The following is a 14,884-nucleotide window of genomic DNA, read 5'->3' as shown; positions in this document are numbered from 1 at the left end:
GATGGACCTCCAGGTGAGTTATTTCAAATCCTAAAGATAATGCTATGAAACTGCTGCTCTCAATATGCCAGAAAATTTAAAAACTGAGCAATGGTGATAGGACTAGAAAATGTCAGTTTTCATTCTTATCCCAAGAAGGGTAATGCCAAAGAATGTTCAAATTACTGAACAAGAACCTTCATTTCACATGCAAGCAAAGTAATGCTCAAAATTCTCCAAGCTAGGCTTCAACAGTCCATGAACTGAGAACTTCCAGATGTTCAAGCTGTATTTAGGAAAGGCAGAGGAACTAGGATCAAATTGTTAACATCTGTTAGATCATAGTAAAAACAAGAAAATTCTAGAAAAAATATCTGCTTCTGCTTCACTGACTATGCTAAAGCATTTGTGTGGAGCACAAGTTGTGGAAAATTCTTCCAGAAATGGGAATATCAGACCACCTTACCTGCCTCCTGAAAAACATGTTTGAAGGTCAAGAGGCAACAGTTAGAACCAGACATAGAACAACTGACTGGTTCCAAATTGGGAAAGGAGAACATCAAGACTGTGTATTGGCACCCTGCTTATTTAACTTAAATGCAGAGTACATCATGACAAATGCTGGGCTGGATGAAGTACAAGCTGGAATCAAGATTGCAAGGAGAAATATCACAACCTCACATATGCAGATGACACCACCCTTATGGCAGAAAGCAAAGATGAACTAAAGAGCCTCTTGATGAAGTTCTAAGAAAGCTGAAAAAGCTGGCTTATAACTCAACATGCAAAAACTAAAGATCATGGAATCCAGTCCCATCATTTGATGGCAAATAGATGGGGAAACAATGGAAACAGTGAAAGACTTTATTTTCTTGAGTTCCAACATCACTGCAGATGGTGACCTCAGTTATGAAATTAAAAGACACTTGCTCCTTGGAAGAAAAGTTATGACAAACCTGTTGTGTATTAGCTGCTTAGTGTGTCTGATTCTTTGTGACCCCTTAGACTGTAGCCTGCCAGACTCTGTCCATGGGATTTTCCAGCAGGAATACTGGAGTGGGTTGCCATTTCCTCCTCCAGGGGATCTTCCCAACCCAGGGACTGAACATGGGTCTCCAGCATTTCAGGCATATTCTTTACTGTCTGAGCCACCATGAAAGCCCATTATAAACCTAGAAAGCATATTAAAAATCAGAGACATTGCTTTGCCAACAAAGGTCTGTCTAGTCAAAGCTATGGTTTTTCTGGTAGTCATGTATAGATGTGAGAATTGAACCATAAATAAGGCTGAGTGCTGAAGAACTGATACTTTTTAACTGTGGTGTTGGAGAATATTCTTAGAGTTCCTTGGACTGTAAGGAGATCAAACCAGTCAATACTAAATGAAATCAATCCTGAATATTCTTTGGAGGGACTGATGCTGAGGCTGAAACTCCAAAACTTCGGCCACCTGATATGAAGAGCCAACTGATTGGAAAAGACCCTAATGCTGGGAAATACCAAAGATAGGAACATAAAGGGACGGCAGAGGATGAGATGGCTGGATAGCATCATGGACTCAATGGACATGAGTTTGAGCAAGCTCTGGGAGATGGTAAAGGATAGGGAAGTCTGGCATTCTGCAGCCCATGGGTTTGTAAGAATTCAGACATGACTTAGTGACTGAACAACAACAAAATTTCTTATGTTGTAACTTTAATCCCCAGTACCTCAGAATGTGACTATATTTGGAAATGGGCCCTTTAAAGATTTAATTATGCCAAAATAAGCCATTAGGATGAGCTGTAACTCAATGTGACTAGTTTCCTCGTAAGTGGAAATTTGGACACACAAAGAAAGTTCAGGGATGCTTTCATACCAAAGAAAGATCATTTGAGGCTACAGTGAGAAGACATTAAAAATATATAATCATAAAAGATTATACCTTTCTCAATTTTTAATTAGATAAACTGACAAAAATCAGTGAGAATATAGAAATCTGCACAGCATGATTCACAAATGATGAACTGTTGTAGGAGGAATATTGCAACCTACAACATCAGAGCATTTCCAATATTGACCTTATATAGGGACAAAAAGCAACTTCAGTTTCAAAGGGCTGAAAATACACATTGTTTGGTTTGGGAATACAATGGCATTATGCTAGAAATCAATAAAAGAAGGATAACTAGAGTATCACCAAATGTTTGAGGACTACACCTCTAAATAATTCATGAATAAAAAAGAAATTTTAATAAAAATTAGAAATATTTTAAACTAAAAATGAAAACTAATAAAAATCTTAAAATATATATTGAAAGAGAAGAAAAAATCATTGACAATAAATTATATATGTATCCATCTCAATAAATTAGGGAGAAAGCAGTTAAACTCAAAGATAGTAAAAAGAAAAAAATGAGAACCAACTGAAAATTAACCAAATGGAAAAAAAAATCTCAAAATCAATGAGACCAAATTATGTTCTTTGAAAGGAGAAATAAAATTAGCAAAATAAAGGAGCAAAAGCAAAAAAGTAAACAAACTAATAAATATTAGAAATGAAAAATAGACACCAATACAGAATTTCCACAGATTAAAAAGATAATACAAAGCTCTAATAAATAATCATGAGCCATCATATATGAAAATCGTGATGAAAAGACATATATCTCTAAAAACATAACTTAATAAAACTGATGAGAATAAACAAAAATCTGAATAATCGTGTATATTAAAGACATTAAACATGGAATGAAACCTTTGCCTTATTAGTCACCAGAGAAAAGCAAAACAAAACCCAAATTATCTCTTGATATACTCACCAGAACTGCTAAGGTTCAAAAGATAGAAAATTATAAGTTTTTCCCTGATATGAACCCACTGGAACTTCGATATATTACTGGGGATGTAATTTTGTGCAACCACTTTCCACATGAAAAAATAGGAAATCGTCTCACACATAAGATTGAACTAAAGAAGCATGACACGAAACAGTTCATGCTCTATATGTGATTCCATTTATATTACATTCAAAAATACAAATATATGCCCCCTGTGGTGTAGAAGAGAGGGTATGCTGGTAAGAAAGGCATACATAAGGGACTCAGGACTTATATAATGTTCAATTTATTGAACTGATTGGTGACTTAATGAGTATACTCATTGTTATCAAGTTAATTATGTTTTGTTTGTGTACCTTAACAAATGTCCATAAAATAATATTAGATATAATAGTTATTTCACATACATTAATCACCATTATAAAATTCTCTGGACCCTTTGTTATAAAACAAACAAACTGTAATTACCTGAAGTGAACAGCTCACTGTGAATTAATCAAGAACAAATGAAGCTGTGAAATATCTAAAACATAACAACAAGGGCAGTTGAAAATTTAAGCTGGAGAAAGATTATTCCAAATTTATTTCAGAATCTGAAAAAAACATTATTTGTTACAGAAACAAAGAAGAAAAATAAAAACTATGGCAAGGTTTGAAGAGGGCATTTTATACAACTATAGCATAAAACCTCTGTAGAGTTTGATTTCCCTATCAGACATGAAGAACAGAACTTGTGAATTTAAAAGAATCAATTGAGACATTGTTGTTCTTGCTCATTAACAAGGAAGTGTTAATGTGCTATTTAACACTTAGGTTTTAACTACTGAACAGATGAAAATAAACTGGGAAAGACTGGGCCCAAACTGTAAAAAGGCCTCAGGAAATCTGTGCAAACAATAATTTATAGTGCTGCTACTTTTCCCACTTAGGCAACTTAACTTCCACCAGTTTCAGCCCAAAGCTTTGGTCTCATTTACCTACCTAGATGGGGGCCAGTTCCAGGAGGTAAGTCTTCATTAGTTCAGTCTAATGTGAATAGTAGTTGTAGCCTCCTTGTTAGTAAATAAGAATAAAAAAGAATGTGTTGCCTATTTTTTTTTTTTTAACCAATGAGAGTACTTCATGAAAAGGTACCTCTGAAAGAGATAGGAAAAATTGGGCCTTTATTTTTCCCCCTGACTTTGAACACTGTTGTGCCCAGAGGTGCTATGACCAATATACTCCATGAAGAGAGAAAATCTACATTTCTGAGAAGAAAAAAAAATAATATTATTGTTGAAGTGTGACATTAACCAGTCACTAAGGCATCCTACCATTTTTTACTACAAGATAATGCATCTTCTATTTGTTTAACTCAGTGATTTTCAAAGTATGATCCCCAGATCAGCAACATCCATATCACCTGGGAACTTGTCAGAAATTCCTAGACACCACCCCTAACCTACTGAATCAGAAATGCTGGGCAAGTGATCTTGATGGCCCTGTGAAGTTTGAGAACCACCAGTTTAAGTCATTTTGATTTGAATTTTCTGTTACTTGTGGTCAAAACTTCCGAATTTTACAACCTATGTCAGAAGTAAAATAAAAGTAAATGGGCTTCCCTGGTAGCTCAGCTGGTAAAGAATCCACCTTCTATGCAGGATACCCCAGTTCAATTGTTCGATAGGGAAGATCCCCTGCAGAAGGGATAGGCTACTCATTCCAGTATTCTTGGGCTTCCTTGGTGGCTCAGATGGTAAAGAATCTACCTGGGTTTGATCCCTGGGTAGGGAAGATCCCCTGGAGGAGGGCATGGCAGCCCACTCCAGTATTCCTTCCTGGAGAATCCCCACAGACAGAGGAGCCTGCCTAATTATGAGAAAACAGACATAAAGAATAATTATGAAGAGCAAAGGTACAAATAGAACTTCATGAATTTTCTTCTATGTTAATCATACCTCATCTACAAAAGGCCAAGATTTAGTGCATTCCTCAAAGTCTATGCTACATAGCTTAAGCACCTCTGAATCTAACAGTAGATTCGTAAGCAAATATCTCAAGGTCTCAGCATCATCCTTGTTATTGATTATTTTTATTAGTTAAGATTCATTACATTTATGATTGCCCTCAGTATTAAAAGGTAAAGGAACAGAGTACTCAATTGCCCTGTTTCTACCTTCTTTTAGAAATCATTGAAAAATGATGAACAAAATGAAGAAATGAAATTACAAATACTTTATCTTTCCAAAATTACAAGACATTCTTAATACTAAACCTCATTATTTTCCAAAGAACTCTCAAATGGAGCAAAATAGCAGAGAGGTGCAGGGAAAAATCAAATGAGAAAACTTGCACTCCCTTGAACTTCAAGATCAAACCAGTCAATTCTAAAGGAAATCAACCCTGAATATTAATTGGAAGGACTGATGTGGAAGCTGAAGCTCCAATACTTGGGCCACCTGATGCAAAGGATTTACTCACTGGAAAAGACTCTGATGCTGTGAAAGACATACGGCAGGAGGAGAAGTGGGTGACAGAGAATGAGATGATTGGATGGCATCACCGACTCAATGGATATGAGTTTGAGCAAACACCAGGAGATAGTGAAGGACAGGAAAGCCTGGCTTGCTGCAGTCCATGGAGTCATAAAGGGTCAGACACGACTTAGTGATTGAACAACAACAGATCTCATACAAAGTCAGCAGAACATAGCTATCCTTGAGTAGGGCCTGCACCCAAGGAGCAAAACCAATAACCAATTTTTTGTTTAAAATATTTTGTTTAAAACAGAGGAAATGGAACACCCTGGTTGGTGGGAAAATACCATATGGCACCAAGGTGTACCAATGATTCTGCAAGGAAATGCATACATACACTTGGCATGATTAGAGAGACTGGAGACAAATTAGATAAGAGAAACATGGGATTTTGGAGCATTCATAGCTGTTGCTTTTATTGGCTATGGAAAAGTCGTGATTAAAATTAACCTCTCATATATCCAACATGAGAGCTTCCCAGGTGGCGCTGGTAGTAAAGAACCCTCCTGCCAATGCAGGAGCTGTTAAGAGATGTGGGCTCAATCCCTGGGTCAGGAAGATTCCCTGGAGATGGGCAGGGAAATCCACTCCAGAATTCTTGCCTGGGAAATCCCACGGGAAGAAGATCCTGGCAGGCTACAGCTCATAGGGTTGCAAAGAGTTGGACACAACTGATGCAACTTAGCATGCACATACCCAACTTGGCCTCTTGGGTATCTTAGTGTACCAAGGTAAATTCCTTCTAGCCAAAGGACTGTTGTGATGCTTGTCTTACAAAATTTTCTGCAAAAAGCCAGGCCAGAAAAAAACTTATTCAAACAATGAAACTGAACCAGCATAGGATCTTTTCCAAAATATTAGAAAGTAAGAGATGAAGGCTAGAAACAACATCTAAAAAACCAGAATAATTAAAATGCCTAACAGTTTTTTTAACTAATAAAATAAACAAACAGTTTAAAACAAATATATAAGACTTAAGTAAAATATATTATTAGTACAGAGAAATAGGAGAGAAATGCTTAGGAGAGAAGCTGAATTGAAAAACAAAGCAATTGTTGAAGTTTTACTGATCACAATGCAAAGGAAAACATATCTTCAAAAAAGGCAAAACAAGTAAATGAAGATCAAGGTGCTTTTCCGACCTTTATTTTTTTAATGAACACTATAATACATAGAAACAACAACTTTTAAAGAAGTACCAACAATTGGAATGGAAAAATATTCAAATATGCAGGTCAAGTATTTTCTAGAAATATGAAACTAATTTACAAAGTAAAAGGGATACACTTTTTAGGGAAAAAATGGATTCAGACTGAACTTGAGCTAGTAGCATTTTTGGTCTTCTAAAACCCAACAACAACAACAAAAAAATCTCTGTAGGGCCTCAAGGCAAAAAGATAAATGCACCAACAGAATGAAGATTCAGGTTAGCCTTGGAGTTTTCTGTTCAGTCTTCTTCAATGGTAAAAGAGGTTGGCAAATGCCGACCGTGTTTCCAAGAAAAGAAAGTATATCACAAAGACTTTATCATCGGGAAACAGTGGCTACAAACAGAGGCAGAAGATAGATATTTTTATATATGCAGGAATTCCAATTTCCATGAGCCTTTCTTATAGGAGAACAGTGGAAACAGTGAAAAGATTAAAAGGGAAACAATTTGTTAGGACATTGAATTTATTCAACTGATGAATAATATCAAATATATGATGAAATTATGAATGTAAAATGAAAAGAAAATACCCCAAACCATAAAACAAAGAAAAACACTTTAACAAAAAATTGGAGGCAAAAGTCAGAAGAAAAGACGGAAAGCAATATAAGTACTTTATTTTGTCATATTTAATAGGTAAAGAATAAAACATTATAAAATAAAAAATATATTGACCGTGTGGATCTCAGGGGTCTTCCCTGGTGGCTCAGATCACAACAAACTATGGAAAATTCTTCAAGAGATGGGACTACCAGACCACCTTATCTGCCTCTTCAGAAACCTGTATGAGGATCAAGAAGCAACACTTAGAACCGGACATGGAACAGCAAACTGGTTCCAAAAGGGGAAATAAAGACGACAAAGCTGTATATTGTCACCTTGCTTATTTAACTTATATACATAGTATATCATATGAAATGCTGGGCTGGATGAAGCACAAGCTGGAATCAAGATTGCCAGGAGCAATATCAATAACCTCCAATATGCAAATAACACCATCCTTATGGCAGAAAGTGAAGAGGAACTAAAGAGACTTTTGACAAAAGTGAAAGAGGAGTGTGAAAAAGCTGGCTTAAAATTCAACGTTCAAAAAATGAAGATCATGGAATCCAGCCCCATCACATTATGGCAAATAGATTGGGAAACAATAGAAACAATGACAAACTTTATTTTCCTGGGCTCTAAAACCACTGGGCTTCCCTGGTGGCTCAGAGGTTAAAGCGTCTGCCTCCAATGCAGGAGACCTGGGTTCGATCCCTGGGTCGGGAAGATCCCCTGGAGAAGGAAACGGTAACCCACTCCAGTATTCTTGCCTGGAGAATCCCATGGATGGAGAAGCCTGGTAGGCTACAGTCCATGGGGTCACATAGAGTCGGACACGACTGAGCAACAGAACGGAAGGAAAAACCACTGTAGATGGTGACTACAGCCATGAAATTAAACACGCTTGCTCCTTGGAATAAAAGCTATGACAAACTTAGTATATTAAAAAGCCGAGACGTTATTTTGCTGACAAAGGTCCATCTAGTCAAAGCTATAGTTTTTCCAGTAGTTATGTATGGATGTAAAATTTGGACCATAAAGAAAGTTGAGCACTGAAGAAACGATGCTTTTGAACTGTGGTGCTGGAGAAAACTCTCGAGAATCCCTTGGACTGCAAGGAGATCCAACCAATCAATCCTGAAGGAAATTAGTCCGGAATATTCATTGGAAGGACTGAAACTAAAGCTGGAGCTCCAATACTTTGGCCACCTGATGTGAAGAACTGACTCCTTAGAAAAGACCCTGGTGCTGGGAAATATTGCAGGCAGGAGGAGAAGGGGACAATAGAGGATGAGATGGCCAAATGGCATCACCAACTTGATGGACATGAGTTTGAGAAAGCTTTGGGAGTTGGAGATGGACAGGGAAGCCAAGCGTGCTGCAGTCCATGGGGTCACAAAGAGTTGGACATGACTAAGCAACAAAACTGGACTGAAGGGAAAATATATATTAAAACTGATAAAAATATAGAAAAACAATTGTATTTAAATATACAAAGGTATATAGCAGACAAAATAAGAAAAACATTAGGTTCATCTCTAATTTCAAAGTGGAAATAAAGCAAAGAGGTTGAGGAATTAGAGCAATTTTATTTTTGCACAAAATGGGGATTCATTCAGTTAGTTCAGTCGCTCAGTCATGCCCGACTCTTTGCGACCCCATGAATCACAGCACACCAGGCCTCCCGGTCCATCACCAACTCCCGGAGTTCACTCAAACTCATGTCCACAGAGTTGGTGAGGCCACCCAGCCATCTCATTCTCTGTCGTCCCCGTCTCCTCCCACCCCTAATCCCTCCCAGCATCAGACTCTTTTCCAGTGAGTCAACTCGTCGCATGACGTGGCCAAAGTATTGGATTTTCAGCTTTAGCATCAGTCCTTCCAATGAACCCCCAGGATTGATCTCCTTTAGAATGGACTGGTTGGATCTCCTTGCAGTCCAAGGGACTCTCAAGAGTCTTCTCCAACACCACAGTTCAAAAGCATCAATTCTTCGGTGATCAGCTTTCTTCACAGTCCAACTCTCACATCCATACATGACCACGGGAAAAACCATAGCCTTGACTAGATGGACCTTGGTTGGAAAAGTAATGTCTCTGCTTTTTAATATGCTATCTAGGTTGGTCATAACTTTCCTTCCAAGGAGTAAACGTCTTTTAATTTCATGGCTGCAATCAGCATCCACAGTGATTTTGGAGCCCCAAAAAATAAAGTCTGACTGTTTCCACTGTTTCCCCATCTATTTCCCATGAAGTGATGAGATCAGATGCCATGATCTTTGTTTTCTGAATGTTGAGCTTCAAGCCAAACTTTTCACTCTCCTCTTTCACTGTCATCAAGACAGTTCCTCTTCACTTTCTGCCATAAGGGTAGTGTCATCTGCATATCTGAGGTTATTGATATTTCTCCCGGCAATCTTGATTCCAGCTTGTGCTTCTTCCAGCCCAGCATTCCTCAGGAGTGGGTTGCTATTTCCTTCTCCAGGGGATCATCTTGACAGAGGGATGAAACCTGGATCTCCAGCACCTCCTAAATTTTCAGGCAGATTCTTTACCATTGAAGAATCAGAGATTAAATTGCTAACATTCACTGGATCATGGAGAAAGCAACGGAGTTCCAAAATACATCTACTTCTCCTTCATTGACTACATAAAAGCCTTTGCCTTTGTAAATCATAGCAAACTGTGGAAAATTCTTAAAGAGATGAGAATACCAGCCCAACTTAGTAGTCTCCTGAGAAAACTGTATGTTTCTCAGAAGCAACAGAATTCAACATGGAACAACTTACTGATCCAAAATTGAAAAAGGAGTATGACAAGGCAATAATTTTAACTTAAAAGCAGAATTCAGTTCAGTTCAGTCACTCAGTCATATCCGACTCTTTGCGACCCCATGAATCACAGCACGCCAGGCCTCCTTGTCCATCACCAACTCCCAGAGTTCACTCAAACTCATGTCCATCAAGTTGGTGATGCCATCCAGCTATCTCATTCTCTGTCGTCCCCTTCTCCTCCTGCCCCCAATCCCTCCCAGCAACAGAGTCTTTTCCAGTGAGTCAGTTCTTCACATTAGGTGGCCAAAGTATTGGAGTTTCAGCTTTAGCATCAGTCCTTCCAATGAACCCCCAGGATTGATCTCCTTTAGAATGGACTGGTTGGATCTACATCATGCAAAATACCAGGCTGGATGAGTCACAAGCTGGAATTAAGATTGCTGGGAGAACAACCTCAAATATGCAGATGACACCACCGTTATGGAAGAAAGTAAAGAGAAACTAAAAAGCCTCTTGATAAGGTTGAAAAAGGAAAGTGAAAAAGCTGGTTTGAAACTCAATATTAAAACAACTAATATCATGGCATCCAGTCCCATCACTTCATGGCAAATATAAGTGGAAAAAGTAAAAGCAGTGATAGATTTTATTTTCTTGGGTTTGAAAATCACTGTGGATGGTGACTTCAGCCACAAAATTAAAAGACACTTTCTCCTTGGAAGAAAAATTATGACAAACCTAGACAGCATATTAAAAGGCAAAGACATCACTTTGCCAACAGTTTCATATAGTGAAAGCTCTGACTTGTCCAGTAATAGTGTACACATGTGAGAGTTGGACCATAAAGAAGACTAAGTGCCAAAGAATTGATGCTTTCAAACCATGGTGGTGGAGGATACTTTTGAAAGTCCATTGGACTGCAAGGAGATCAAACCAGTCAATCCTAAAGGAAATCAACCCTGAATATTCATTGGAAGGACTGATATTAAAGCTGAAACTCCAATATTTCAGTCATATGATGTGAAGTGCTGCCTTATTGGAAAAGACCCTAATGCTTGGAAAGACTGAGGGCAGGAAGAGAAGGGATGAGATGGTTAGATAGCATCACTAACTCAATGGACATGAATTTGAGCAACCTCTGGGAGACAATAGAGGACAGAGGAGCCTGGGCGTGCTACTGTCTAGAGGTTACAAAGAGTCAGAATAGTGACTGAATAACAACAACAATATAAACATATAGATATAAAATAACAACTTGAAGATAAACTTGAAAGGAAAACCCAGTTACCTTAACAACACAAAAATTAAATATTTTAGATCAAACATATTAAGAAATTTGGCAGAAAAAAGAAAACTTAAGAACACCCCTGAGTGACAGAAAAATAGACTTCACAAAAAAAAAGAAAAAAGGAAAGCATTCCTGATTTTGAACAGTATCACCCTCCAAAATTTATTTTCCTCAAATAACATAGCTTTTAAATGATCTTTTAAAATACATTAATAATCTTTCTTAGATTTAGACAAATTTGTTTCAATGTTCATTTGGGGAGAAACGCAAAAAAAAAAAAAAAAAAAACCTAGTAAAAATAAAACCTAACAAAGAACCCTACTGCTACTGTACTTCTAGTAGATTACCTATATTTTTAAAATCTGATAACACCAAAGGTTTAGCAACTAGAAATCACACACAGACAATAAAAAATGTCTGTTCCTTATACAACTAACATTTACCTACCCATACCTCCAAAATTTTACTCCTAGGTATTTACTCAAGAGAAAAGAAAACATTAAGTCCACCAACAATTCTTCAAGTGTTCATAACAGCTAATGCAAATAGTCATAAACTGAAAATAGTCTAAGTGCCCATCAGTAAAGGTAGATAAACAAAGTATGGTATATTTATACAGTGGAATGCTGCTGATAAGTCATTTCAGTCATGTCCGACTCTGTGTGACCCCACAGACGGCAGCCCACCAGGCTCTACCATCCCTGGGATTCTCCAGGCAAGAACACTGGAGTGGATTGCCATTTCCTTCTTCAATGCATGAAAGTGAAAAGTGAAAGTGAAGTTGCTCAGTCGTGTCCAACTCTTAGTGACCCCATGGACTGCAACCTACCAGGCTCCTCCATCCATGGGAGTTACCAGGCAAGAGTACTGGAGTGGGTTGCCATTTCCTTCTCCATATGAGAACTTATTGGATACATTTAAGGTTTGACCATTTCATTGTACAAAATTTACTTCAAAAACTGACAACTCAAATATTTAACCGTATATGAACGCTTAAGTATTTGGAACCTCCTGATGTCTGTAATTTACCTTGGGACACATCAAAAAAGAAGATGGGATGATGGATAGAGAGAAGATGGACAGATGGATAAATATGTAATAAAGTAAGCTTATAACAAAATGTTGGAATATAGGCAATGATATATGGGTAAAATTAAAATTTTAAATTTTTAAAACATTTCTGCAAAGTTCTTAAAACATTTCTGAATATTTGAAATTTTTTCATGATAGGATGAAGAAAAATGATGTTGGGGGAAAAAAAGCAGTAAAATGACAATAGATCTACCAGAAATGAAAATATATTATGATGCTTTTTAATTTAAGATATAATGTGTTATTGTTTCAATAATACATATTCCAGTGGAACAGAATAAATGCCTAGAAATTTAATCAAGTAGAGATGAAAGTTTGTATATGAAAAAGTGAACTCTGAAATCACTGAAAGATTATAGACATTTTAATAAATGGTGTTGCCACAACTGGATATCCATCTGGATAACAGATAAAATTGGATCCATACCACCAAACACCCTAATAAATTCCAAATGTATAAGGTACTTGTATTAGTCAAGGTTCTCAAGAGAAACAGAACCAATAGAGGTTATATATACACATAGAGAGAAATATGTTAAGAAGTTTACTTATGTAGCTGTGGCTTGGTGAGCCTGAACTCTAATGTTGTGGGCTGGCAGACTGGAGACTTAGGGAAGAATTTCAGTTTGAGCCTAACTGTAGTCTGCTGGCAGAACTCTTTCTTGTTTGGTGGACATCAGTGTTTCTTCTATTAAGACCTTCAGTTGCTTAGATAAAGCCCATTCACATTTTGGAGGGCAATTTGTTTCACTCAAGGCCCACTGATTTAAATATTAGTCTCATCCAAAAACACCTTCACAGAAATAGCCAGGTTAATGTTTGATCAAATATCTTGGTACCATGGCCCAGCAAAGTTAACGCATAAATTAACCATCACAATATATAAATGTACAAAAAACTTGAAACTGTATATGTATTTGAATAAAACATGATTTAATTCTTTTATACTTGAAATCTAGATGCAATAAAGTAAATTATTAATGATTTTGATTATTTAAAATATTTTTCATGGCAAATAGTTATAGGCAAATTCAAAAGGCAAATGATGAAGAAGGAATCAACATTTGCAGTATATATAGTAAATAAAGTCATAAGCTTTCTGACACAAAGAATTCCTAAAACTTGAAGAGTAAAAATATTTATATAAAACCAAAAATAATAGTGAAAGAAAGAAATAAATATTTCATGCATGCATGCATTTTATGTCACTCAGTCATATCCAACTCTTTGCAACTTATGAACTATAGTCCACCAGACTCCTCTGTCCATAGGATTTTCCAAGCAAGAATACTGGAGTGGGTTGCCATTTTCTTCTTCAGAGGATCTTCCCAACCCAGGGATCAAACCTGTGTCTCCTGCATTGGCAGGGGGACTCATTCTTTACCACTGAACCAGCTGAGAAGTCCCTAAATAGTTTATGAGAAATGGTATAAAAATTATCCTTAATGTATAAAATATATTTAAGCATAATGAAAGATATTAAAACTAAATTGTAAAGATACAGTTTCTTGAATTTAAAAAACAGTATTCAAAAGCTTGAGAATACACTATTTCCACAAACTCTACAGAAACAGATTCTCTTTATACTGTTCCTGAGTGTACAAAATGAGACAATCACTATAAAAAGGAATTTAGCAATACCTAACAATATACATATATTTTTTAATTTAGTAATCTCAAGTTTAGAATTTTCTTTGAAGATATAGCTCCAGAAATGTGGAGAAAAAAAAAAGCTATAAAAGATATTTCATAAAGCATTATTTGTAACAAAAATATTGGAAACAACCCAAATAACAAATTATAGGAGAATGATTGAGCAATTATCATAATTCACAAGACAGAGTACTCTACAGAAATTTACTTTAAAAAAGAACCTCATGATGAGAAGTCATTTCCTACATGTAGGTTTAGATTTAGTTATAAAACATCTTTATTTATTCAAAATAAAATATAGGAAGAATAAATCAAAATATTGGTTACCTCCACATGTGTGAGAATATAGAAAGGCTACATGATAACTAAAATTATTCTTAGTATACCTTGTATGTTAGTATCCAGTCAGGAAAACAGAAACCATATAAATTATATTGACAATATAATTTAGGAACTTTTGTACATGAATACTGGAAGAATGAAAAGGCAACCATGACACAGTGAGGTAGCAGAGACAGCAATAGCCTAAAATATCTCCCAACCCAAAGACTAGGAATACAAAGAAGGAGACTGGAGGAAGCAAGCTGTAGAGTAGGAACACATTTTTCTGAAGACAGCAGACTGATACCTGGTTAGTGCTAGAACTTTGGGAGCTCTGAGAAAGAACACCATAAAGCTGAGACTCAGACCCCTGAAATAGTGTTTTTACTGGCTAGTCTAACAGTACTAGAATAAGCTGTAATCTGGAAACAAGTGTTACTAGAAACACTGTTCACTGTCTGGATAAAGGGATGTCACAGGAGAAATTCAGAAAGGGGAAACAAATAAACAGGAAGAAATTTCTTTCTCTATCCTCCATTTTTCCAGTCTCCTTTGACACCCCATGGTAGAATCAAACAGGACAATAGGTGTTGAGGGTGAAATACAGTTCATAGTGTCAGAATGATAGAAAGAAATATGTAACAGGGGTTTGGGAGCTGAGAAAAAAAAGCTTATTAACTAACACAGTCCATT

This window comes from Moschus berezovskii, chromosome 4, assembly GCF_049115385.1.
Source record: "Moschus berezovskii isolate FMDL1 chromosome 4, NW_MosBer_1.0, whole genome shotgun sequence".
NCBI lineage: Eukaryota > Metazoa > Chordata > Mammalia > Artiodactyla > Moschidae > Moschus > Moschus berezovskii.
Note: the sequence above shows the minus strand (reverse complement) of the source record.